Here is a 10000-nt window from a genome sequence, read left to right on the forward strand (position 1 = left end):
CTGTTGGTGCGCGCAAATGAATCTGGCATCAAGATGGCCAGATTGTGATTCTCAAGGCCAAGGTCAAATTGAGCGCTCATTTTACCTTTGAGTACTGTGAGAGAATGTGACTAAGGAGCCTCTACCAGAGTGGGACTCGAACCGAAGGCGAATGTCATAGACCACATAGCCGCAAAAAAAAAAAAAAAACTGGTTTGATCTATCGCATTACGACTGACCTCTGGTCTCTAATTTTCCATCCTGAATGAATGATGAGCTAGTAATATTATAAAAGGAACTAGTTTTCTGGCCAAAGTTTTTAAAATGTTTTTTTTTTTCTTTTCAGAATACGGCTGAAATCTGGCGGAGAGTTTTGTGCTATAGAATAGGGTTCTATGAGGGTATTTGATTCAGCCCGTCTTCACGCCACTGAAACCGAGACAAACTTCTACTTCTTAGGCCTAGTATGTAGAAGAAAAAAAAAGTAGTCCTCGGAGCTATTTAGCCCGTAGAGCCGGAGTTTATCTCTGTTTCTATATGGTGAAACGGACAATAGCAATTGCTTGTTACCATAGGATAGGACGCTATTCTATCACAACGTACCTAACAGATCCTGCTACCCAATCACTGTAAGGTGGACAGGGAGGTCAGAACAAACAAAAAAATCTAGACTTCAGCCGTTATCGGAACACCGTCCCTTTGCTTGTGAAGCGAGTGCTCTACCAGCCGAAGTCTGTACAGCCCTGATTACTCACCTAATGAATTCCATCATAATCCAGTAACCAAGTTTGAGAAAACAATGCCTATGTAATGAGTCACTTTGTAGTTAGCTACGTAGAAGACATGAATCAAATACTCATATATTTATTTGTATGCTCTTTTTCAATATAGATAGAGTCATATTTAGCTAACTAAACAGATGTATTTTATATTTTATACTGCGTTGCATTAACAAAACGCAATTATTTTTTCTGTCTTTCTTTCTTTGTTGTTGTTGTTGTTGTTGTTGTTGTTGTTGTTGTTGTTGTTGTTGTTGTTGTTGTTGTTGTTGTTTGTGCTGGTAGAAAACTTTAGCTCCAAATATCGAGGAATTTACTCTTTCCTTACCAACGATTTTCAGGATTTTCTCCAATAAGTCATAGGACCTACCCAACGCAAGAAATGTCGTGCTTTTTACACCCAAACTCAAAATCAATTAGTACATATCATGATATATAGTTTTATGGGGGTCCCGATAGCTCAGTTGGTAGAGCACTCATTCACATGTAAAGGAAACCGTGATCGATTCCTGGCGCAGTCGAGATTTTTTTCTGACCCCCTGCCCACCCAGTAGTGAATGGGTAGATGAATCTGTTAGATTTGGCGGAAAGTACTTTGCGATAGACTCGCGTCCTGTCCAAAGGATAGCAAGCAATTGCTATTATCCGTTTCACGCTATAGAAACAGGGATAAACTCAGGCCCCATGGGCCTAATGACTCTGAAAGATACATAGTTTTGTGCCGTAAAACGATCTTCACAAAGCAACATTCAGTTCTTTTAGATATCACAAAGATTTTTCACCAAATTTTATTCGGTACAAAACAAATATAAATGTGAAAAAATGCTCATTGTGTCGTTCAAAATGTTACAATTTTCCTATAAATATCACATTCTTGAGGAAAGGGTTAAGAAGACTCCAGACTTGTCAAAAAAATCTTAAGCCGCGCCGAGATTTCTTTGGAATAGGATATTATCTTCTTTGAAGTCTCATGTATGACAAGTTAGAGATTCTCTTAATCAGTCGATATTTGAAGTAAACGTTTTGAATAAATTTAAAGATATTTTTAGAATTTCATTTCCAATGGGACATTTATCTTTATGATCTATTCCAAGGTTAAACTGGAATGACCCAGGAGTCAGGCCGCAGCGAAGCGCCGCAAAGTGAGCTAGGGTGAGGTGACTTGCTCAAAGTTACACATAGCGCGGCGGCGGGGAGTCAAACCACGGTACCTTCTGTTTAAGAAGCAAAGATCATACCATTGTATTACGCTGTTCTGGCCAAAAACTGTTAAAATAATATGTGTTTTGTTGGTGAACGCCAGTTTAGCATATGATGCAAGGCATACCGCCAGATCAATTAAGGCTGCCATGGAGAAACATGTAAAATTACAACAGTTGGCTGGAGCACGACAACCTACCTGGCAGTCTGACAGGTAGGATACATTCAAGCTAGTCAATGCCAAATTCTCCAGATTGTTATAACAGTTGAAGAAGACGTTTGTTTTTATAGTGCAGAGATTGAGTGTGGCGATGTTTAAAAATAAGGGGGGGGGGGGGGGGGGGGGGGGGGGGGGTTGGGAGGCAGGAGTTAGAAATTGAGACTATATATTAATGTGTGGGGGAGGAAAAAGGGGGAATTGAGAATGGTTCATTACATCAAAACTAACAGAAACATTGCATGAATGTGTGACCCACTGGCTCAGAACCTTATTATTATTATGTAAGGGGTTAGGTGCACATTTGTGCAGGTCTGATAACTGAACGCGGTTATGGGCTTGATTTTTAACATTGTTGAAGTACACAATATTTTGAGTTGGTTTGAGAGTATTTCCATTACAACAATGATTCCATAACAACACCTGCAAAGACTTACACATCAGATTGATGTGACTTAGATGCTAGAAATTCAATTTATCTATTTTTTAAAAATATAGTTGAGAGTTTTAACATTCTTTTGAACAGCCCATGTAGATAGATTTTTGCCAACCAGCACAGAAAAAATCTAAAAATCATGAAACTTTTAAAATTTAAATATTTATATACGAGTAACTTTCAAATCTCCTTTTTTTCAAATTAAGGGCAATTCTATCACTCTTTGACTCAAATAGTCATTTAGAATATCTGCTAGGGCATAGTGATCACTTTGATCAGCTCTGTCTTTGTCGGTGAAAAATTACAATATTATTGTCTAACACTAACAAGCCACATGTCTTGTCCTAAGTGTTCTGTTGATTAGGGACCACTTGTAAAGGCTATGTGGTCTAGGGGTATGACACTCGCTTTCGGATCGGAAGGTCCTGGGTTCGAGCCTCGCTCGACGCACAGTTGAGTCCTTGGAAAAGACTCTTTACTCACATTCTCTCACCGTACTCAGGTGTAAAATGAATAACTGGCCGTTAACAGCGTTGTCTTTGTCCGAAAAATTGTAATATCGCCTAACACGCGTCATGTCTCGTCCTACATGTTAAATGTTGCTGTTGATCAGGGACCCCTTGTAAAGCGCTTTGAGCACGTTAAGTGGATATTGCTCTATATAAAAGCTCAATTATTTTTTAAAAAATTTTAAAGCGCTTTTAGCGCGTTAAGGATATATATAAATGTTCAAGCTGAAGCTGAAGCTGTTCTCAGGTCTATCGGGATCCTGGGATCCAATACTATGTTCTATTTGTAAAATAAGGACAGACGCATTAAAAAGCACTGTGCTACATAGCAATGAATGGAATAGTTTCAACTAAAGAAAAATCAAACTTACATCATAGGTAAGTAGTAATAAGCAATATCTTCAATTCAACTTTCCCTTCAGCCAACAATAAAGAAAAAAAAAAAACAAAAACAAAAAATGATAATAGCAACTCGATACATGATATTCGTTAACACAATAAAAGTTCGTTTTAAAGTGGTGTCGGAGAAGGATCCTTGTACTCCTCTGGGTTTTTATTCATGGAGCGAGACTATGATAGTCTCAGGCTATAGCAAAGTGGTTGCAAGCAGTTTACCATCATTTCATGGGCCTTATAGCTTGACAAGAAGTTTATCGTCACTCCATGAGACTTATGGTTCAACAGGATGGACTTTTTTTTATGTTGTTTCTCCCTCCCCACCCCCCCCCTCCCCCTCCCCCTCCATTTCCCCACATCTCTTACTTTATCACATTCACTCCCCCTGCCCCCTTCCCCCCCCCCCCTCTCTCTCTCTCTCTCTCTCTCTCTCTCTCTCTCTCTCTCCCTCCCCCCAATCTTTCTCCCCCTCCCCTTCTCTCATTACCCTTCTTTCGCAGCAATCTCTTGTTTAAATTTGCCATCTTCACACTGGCACACTCCTCGGAGTCTTTATCTAATTTAATAATTACCAACTTTTGGCCCCAACAGAGGAGGCGGGAGGGAGGGTGAGGGAGAGGGTGAGGTGGAAGGGGGGCGGGGCGTGTGTATACCTCGAGAGAATTGCTTGAAATACCCCGGGGGTAAATGATGCCATATTATGCCTTCGTTTCTTTTACCTTTGCCAATAATTCTCGTGTTTTGTTTGATGGGAATTTAACCCTTTGCAGTCGGGGTTAACTTTCACCAAAATCTGATTGTTTAAAAAAAAAAAGTTTTGTAGTATATAGTGCACAAACTGTGCTCCAAGCTGGCTACAAGGAGTCTCCAGCCAACAGGAAGATAAAATTACTTTTCAAAAATTAAGATTTTCTCATGTTTTTTTCCCTACTATAGATAGAATGCGCTTGGCCAAGGAGTTCACAACATTGCCATCCGGAAGTATAACGGACCAACACACAAACTCTGTGTAACCATGAACTTTTATAGTCTGGTTAATACAGTTTAGTGAGAACAACTCACAAACGCGGATGGCAAAAACAATAACAAAGGCCTCAGTGATGTCATCTGCATACTATCTATACTTTTGAGCTTATAGATAGTTCGAAGATGACGTCACTCAGGTCTTTGTTATTGTTTTTTTTCGCCATCCGCGTTTATGAGTAATGCTCACTGAACTGTATTAACCTGACTATAAACGTTCATGGATACACACAGTTTTGTGTGTTGGTCCGTTACACTTCCGGATGGCAATGTTATGAGCTTCTTAGCCAAGCGCATACTATCCATAGTTCACAAAATGTGCTCAAAGCTGACTACAAGGAGTCTCCAGCCAACAGCAATATAAACATACTTGTTAAAAATTAAGATTTCCTTATGTTTTTTCTTTTCTACTATACTTATGAGCTTATAACATAATATTGCAATTCACTTCATCGAACCATTGACTCTTCTATTTAATTTTCTTTTTCTTCCTGAGAATATGTAAAAAAAAAATTACAGAGAATATTCTTGTTTGTTGGACAAATGGCATGCGTTTTGTTCTCGCTTTATTCATTTGAGCCCCCCCCCCCCCCCCCACCCTTTAATTTTTTTTTTTTTTTTACAAAGTTATATGGCCATCATTACTGGTTGTTCAGAGAGAGAGGGAGAGAGAGAGAGAGAGAGAGAGAGAGAGAGAGAGAGAGAGAGAGAGAATGAGTGAGAGATAATGTGAAGGAGAGAGAAAGAGCGAGAGAAAAAAAATAAGACAGAAAGAGTCGTTTGATTAAATTCAAATTTTTAGGTTGAGCTTAAACTCTCTCCATGATTTTCCCCAGAAAATTACAATCTTAACGATACAAAAATATATTTTTTTACTCGATTCCAAGAGAAGCAGATATTAAGTAGATTTCGTTCAGAAATATAATCAATATACAACATAAGAACTGTAAATGAGTTCCTAATAATATGAAGAAAGATTCTTGTTAAATCGTAACTAACGAATGAAACACTATATTGCAATTCACTTCATCGAACCATTGACTCTTCTATTTAATTTTCTTTTTCTTCCTGAGAATATGTAAAAAAAATTACAGAGAATATTCTTGTTTGTTGGACAAATGGCATGCGTTTTGTTCTCGCTTTATTCATTTGAGCCCCCCCCCCCCCACCCTTTAATTTTTTTTTTTTTTACAAAGTTATATGGCCATCATTACTGGTTGTTCAGAGAGAGAGGGAGGGAGAGAGAGAGAGAGAGAGAGAGAGAGAGAGAGAGAGAATGAGTGAGAGATAATGTGAAGGAGAGAGAAAGAGCGAGAGAAAAAAAATAAGACAGAAAGAGTCGTTTGATTAAATTCAAATTTTTAGGTTGAGCTTAAACTCTCTCCATGATTTTCCCCAGAAAATTACAATCTTAACGATACAAAAATATATTTTTTTACTCGATTCCAAGAGAAGCAGGTATTAAGTAGATTTCGTTCAGAAATATAATCAATATACAACATAAGAACTGTAAATGAGTTCCTAATAATATGAAGAAAGATTCTTGTTAAATCGTAACTAACGAATGAAACACTTTTCTTATTGTTGGTCGGTATGGATAGGGTTAAAATTGTGCAGCTTTACGGTCTTGTGGTATAACACTCGCATTCGGATCGGATGGTCCTTGGTTCGAGCTCCGCTCTAAGCGGCATATAGTTGTGTCCTTGGAAAAGGCTTTATACTCACATTTTCTCACCGTACTCATGTGTAAAATGAGTACATGGCCGTTAACAGTGTTGTCTGTCCGAGAGAGATAAATGGTGTAATTTCGCCTTCCTCACAGGCGTCCTCTCGTCCTACATGTTGTTATGTGTTGCTGTTGGCTAAGATATCGCTTGTAAAAAAAAAATGGAGCTTTATATAGCGCAATATCCACTAAATGTGCTCAAAGCGCTTTACAAGGGGTCCCTGGTCAACAGCAATATTTAACATGTAGGATGGGATATGCCGCCTGTTAGGCGATATTACAATTTTTCGGACAAAGAGAACGCTGTTAACGGCCAGGTACTCATTTTACACCTGAGTACGGTGAGAGAATGTGTCTAAAGAACCTTTTCCAAAGACTCAACTATGCGCCGAGCGTGAGGCTCGAACCCGGACCTTCCGATCCGAAAGCGAGTGTCATACCACAAGACCACATAGCTTGTAAAACGTTTTGGGCACGTTAAGTGGATATTGCGCTATATATAAAAGCTCAAGTTTTTTTAGTTAAATATTAGGCTCACCCCAACAGAATACCGTTTAGATGCGATTTGTTACATTATATATATATATATATCAGGCATTCTAACGGCTGAGCCACATGGTCCCCTGACAAAAGCAAAGGTTATATACATTCTATGACATACTAATATTTCAAAACGATAGATCTGTCAGATTTCATGTTGGAACTGTCAGCAAATATCATAGACGTGCGAGTCAACCGTGGCAGGCAGGTACCGCTCACTCCCTTGGTACAAACACTATCAAACAAGTCAAAGGTTGGAAAGGTCAAAGACTATTTAGGTACATTTATTAGTCTAGCCTCTGGGGATGGGTATATTATTGTACAAATACACCGTTAGCTTTTACATTTCGGGTATCTAAACAAAGGAGAGATTCTTGAAGTTTTGTGGAATTGTAGGTTAGTCGATGATATGATGATGACGATGGTGATGATGGTGATTTTGAGAGTGGCGATGGTCATAGTGCGATGATGGATGACGACGACGATGTCAGCGATGATGATAATGAAAAGGAAGATGAGGAGGATGAAGAATGTGAGGAGGAGGAAATAATGATGAACTATGATGGTGATTTTGAGATTGGCGATGATCATAGTGCGATGATGGATGACGACGACGATGTCAGCGATGATGATAATGAAAAGGAAGATGAGGAGGAGGGAATAATGATGACCCATGGGGTCAGTCCGACGTTGATGAGGATAATGACGGTGATGATGTTATTTGTGGTAATTGTCGATAAACTGGTGGCAACTGAGATGAATAAGGAGACAAGGAAGAAGAAGAAGAAGAAGAAGAAGAAGAAGAAGAAGAAGAAGAAGAAGAAGAGAAGAAGAAGAAGAAGAAGAAGAAGAAGAAGAAGAATGAAGAAGAGAAGAGAAGAAGAAGAAGAAGAAGAAGAAGAAGAAGAAGAGAGAAGAAGAAGAAGAAGAAGAGAGAAAGAAGAAGAAGAAGAAGAAGAAGAAGAAGAAGAAGAAGAAGATGAAGAGAAGAAGAAGAGATGAAGAATGAAGAAGAAGAAAAGAGAAGAGAAGAGAGAAGAAGAAGAAAGAAGAAGAAGAAGAAGAAGAAGAAGAAAAGAAAGAAGAAGAGAGAAAAGAAGAAGAGAAGAAGAAGAAGAAGAGAAGAAGAAGAAGAAGAAGAAAAGAAGAAAGAAGAAGAAGAAGAAGAAGAAGAAGAAGAAAGAAGAAGAAGAAGAAGAAGAAGAAGAAGAAGAAGAAGAAGAAGAAGAAGAAGAAGAAGAAGAAGAAGAAGAAGAAGAAGAAGAGAAGAAGAAGAAGAAGAAAAGAAGAAGAAGAAGAAGAAGAAGAAGAAAGAAGAAGAAGAAGAAGAAGAAGAAGAAGAGAAGAAGAAGAAGAAGAAGAAGAAGAAGAAGAAGAGAAGAAGAAGAAGAAGAAGAAGAAGAAAAGAAAGAAGAAGAAGAAGAAGAAGAAGAAAGAAGAAGAAGAAGAAAGAAGAAGAAGAAGAAGAAGAAGAAGAAGAAGAAGAAGAAAGAAGAAGAAGAAGAAGAAGAAGAAGAAGAAGAAGAAGAAGAAGAGAAGGAAGAGAAGAGAAGAGAAGAGAAGAAGAAGAAGAAGAAGAAGAAGAAGAAAGAAGAAGAAAAGAAGAAGAAGAAGAAGAAGAAGAAGAAAGAAGAAGAAGAAGAGAAAGAAGAAGAAGAAGAAGAAGAAAAAAGAAGAAGAAGAGAAGAAGAGAAGAAGAAGAAGAGAAGAAGAAAGAAGAAAGAGAAGAAGGAAGAAAGAAGAAGAAGAAGAAGAAGAAGAAGAAGAAGAAGAAGAAGAAGAAGAAGAAGAAGAAGAAGAAGAAGAAGAAGAAAGAAAGAAAGAAAGAAAGAAAGAAATAATTCATGCTTTTTCCCACTCAGAGCTAATGTATCGCAACTTACTTTCCTTCAGACGAAACAGACCTAGCTACCCAATCACTGCTTCATTGCTGGACTGTGGGACGGGTCAAACTACATTTTTCTATTTTTCCAGAAACGATTAAAATCAAACATCAAATTAAGATAAACTACAACTTAGTATGAGACTTTTGGCTTATTGGGGGAGAGGGTCGCCATAATTGAGAGATATTTTAAAAGTAGAAGCTTTTAAGCCAAATTGTTTAAAAGTATTTTGTCAAAGTAATGCAGTGGAGAGAAAAATAAAGTGAGTTGATGTGACTCATGTACAACACAAAACAAACAACGTTTCAGCCCTTAACCTTCGTCGGGAGACAAAAAACACAAACACAAATATGTAAATTTACAAAATATCACATTTCGTCAAATTATGTGGAAACAATGTAAATGTAAGGAGAGGGCGTCGGGTGTGGATGCAAGAGGAGGCGCGAGATAAGGAAGGCGGGGATAAAAAAAAAGGAAAAAAAGGAGGGGGGGGGGGCGGGAGAGAGAGAGAGAGAGAGAGAGAGAGAGAGAGAGTGGAGAGGATATGTATGTGTTTGTGTATGTGTGTGTTGATCAAAGTACCGCACTGTGGAAGGATCTAACTAAAGTAACCACCTTCCTTTAAAGACAGAAATGGATGGTGGATAAAAAAAATATGGTGAGTGTATATCGCCACAACAGTTCACAATATAAAGAGTATGTATCTTCATGGTGTGAGTAGGAATGTAAGTAGATTCCGTAAGCATCAACTCCTCACCTGAGTAAATTCCCTTCATTCTATCAAGGGGAAAAGAAGAAGAAGAAGAAGAAGAAGAAGAAGAAGAAGAAGAAGAAGAAGAAGAAGAAGAAGAAGAAGAAGAAGAAGAAGAAGAAGAAGATGGGCCTATTGAGCCCACCCACCCATCCATCCACCCACCCATCCATCCACCCATCCATCCACCCACCCATCCATCCACCCATCCATCCACCCATCCATCCACCCACCCATCCATCCACCCACCCATCCACTCATCCATCCACCCATCCACCCATCCATCCACCCACCCATCCATCCACCCATCCATCCACCCACCCATCCATCCACCCATCCATCCACCCACCCATCCATCCACCCACCCATCATCCATCCACTCATCCATCCACCCATCCACCCATCCATCCACTCATCCATCCATCCACCCATCCATCCACCCACCCATCCATCCACATCCATCCATCCATCCATCCTTCCATCCAATTGATCCATCTATCCATTCATATCATCCTTGTTCCATCCTCACTCAACATGCCCCAAGGACAGAGATGAAAGAGA

This window comes from Berghia stephanieae, chromosome 6 (assembly GCF_034508935.2).
Source record: "Berghia stephanieae isolate SIO BIC M18660-M18661 chromosome 6, UCSD_Bste_1.3, whole genome shotgun sequence".
Lineage (NCBI taxonomy): Eukaryota > Metazoa > Mollusca > Gastropoda > Nudibranchia > Aeolidiidae > Berghia > Berghia stephanieae.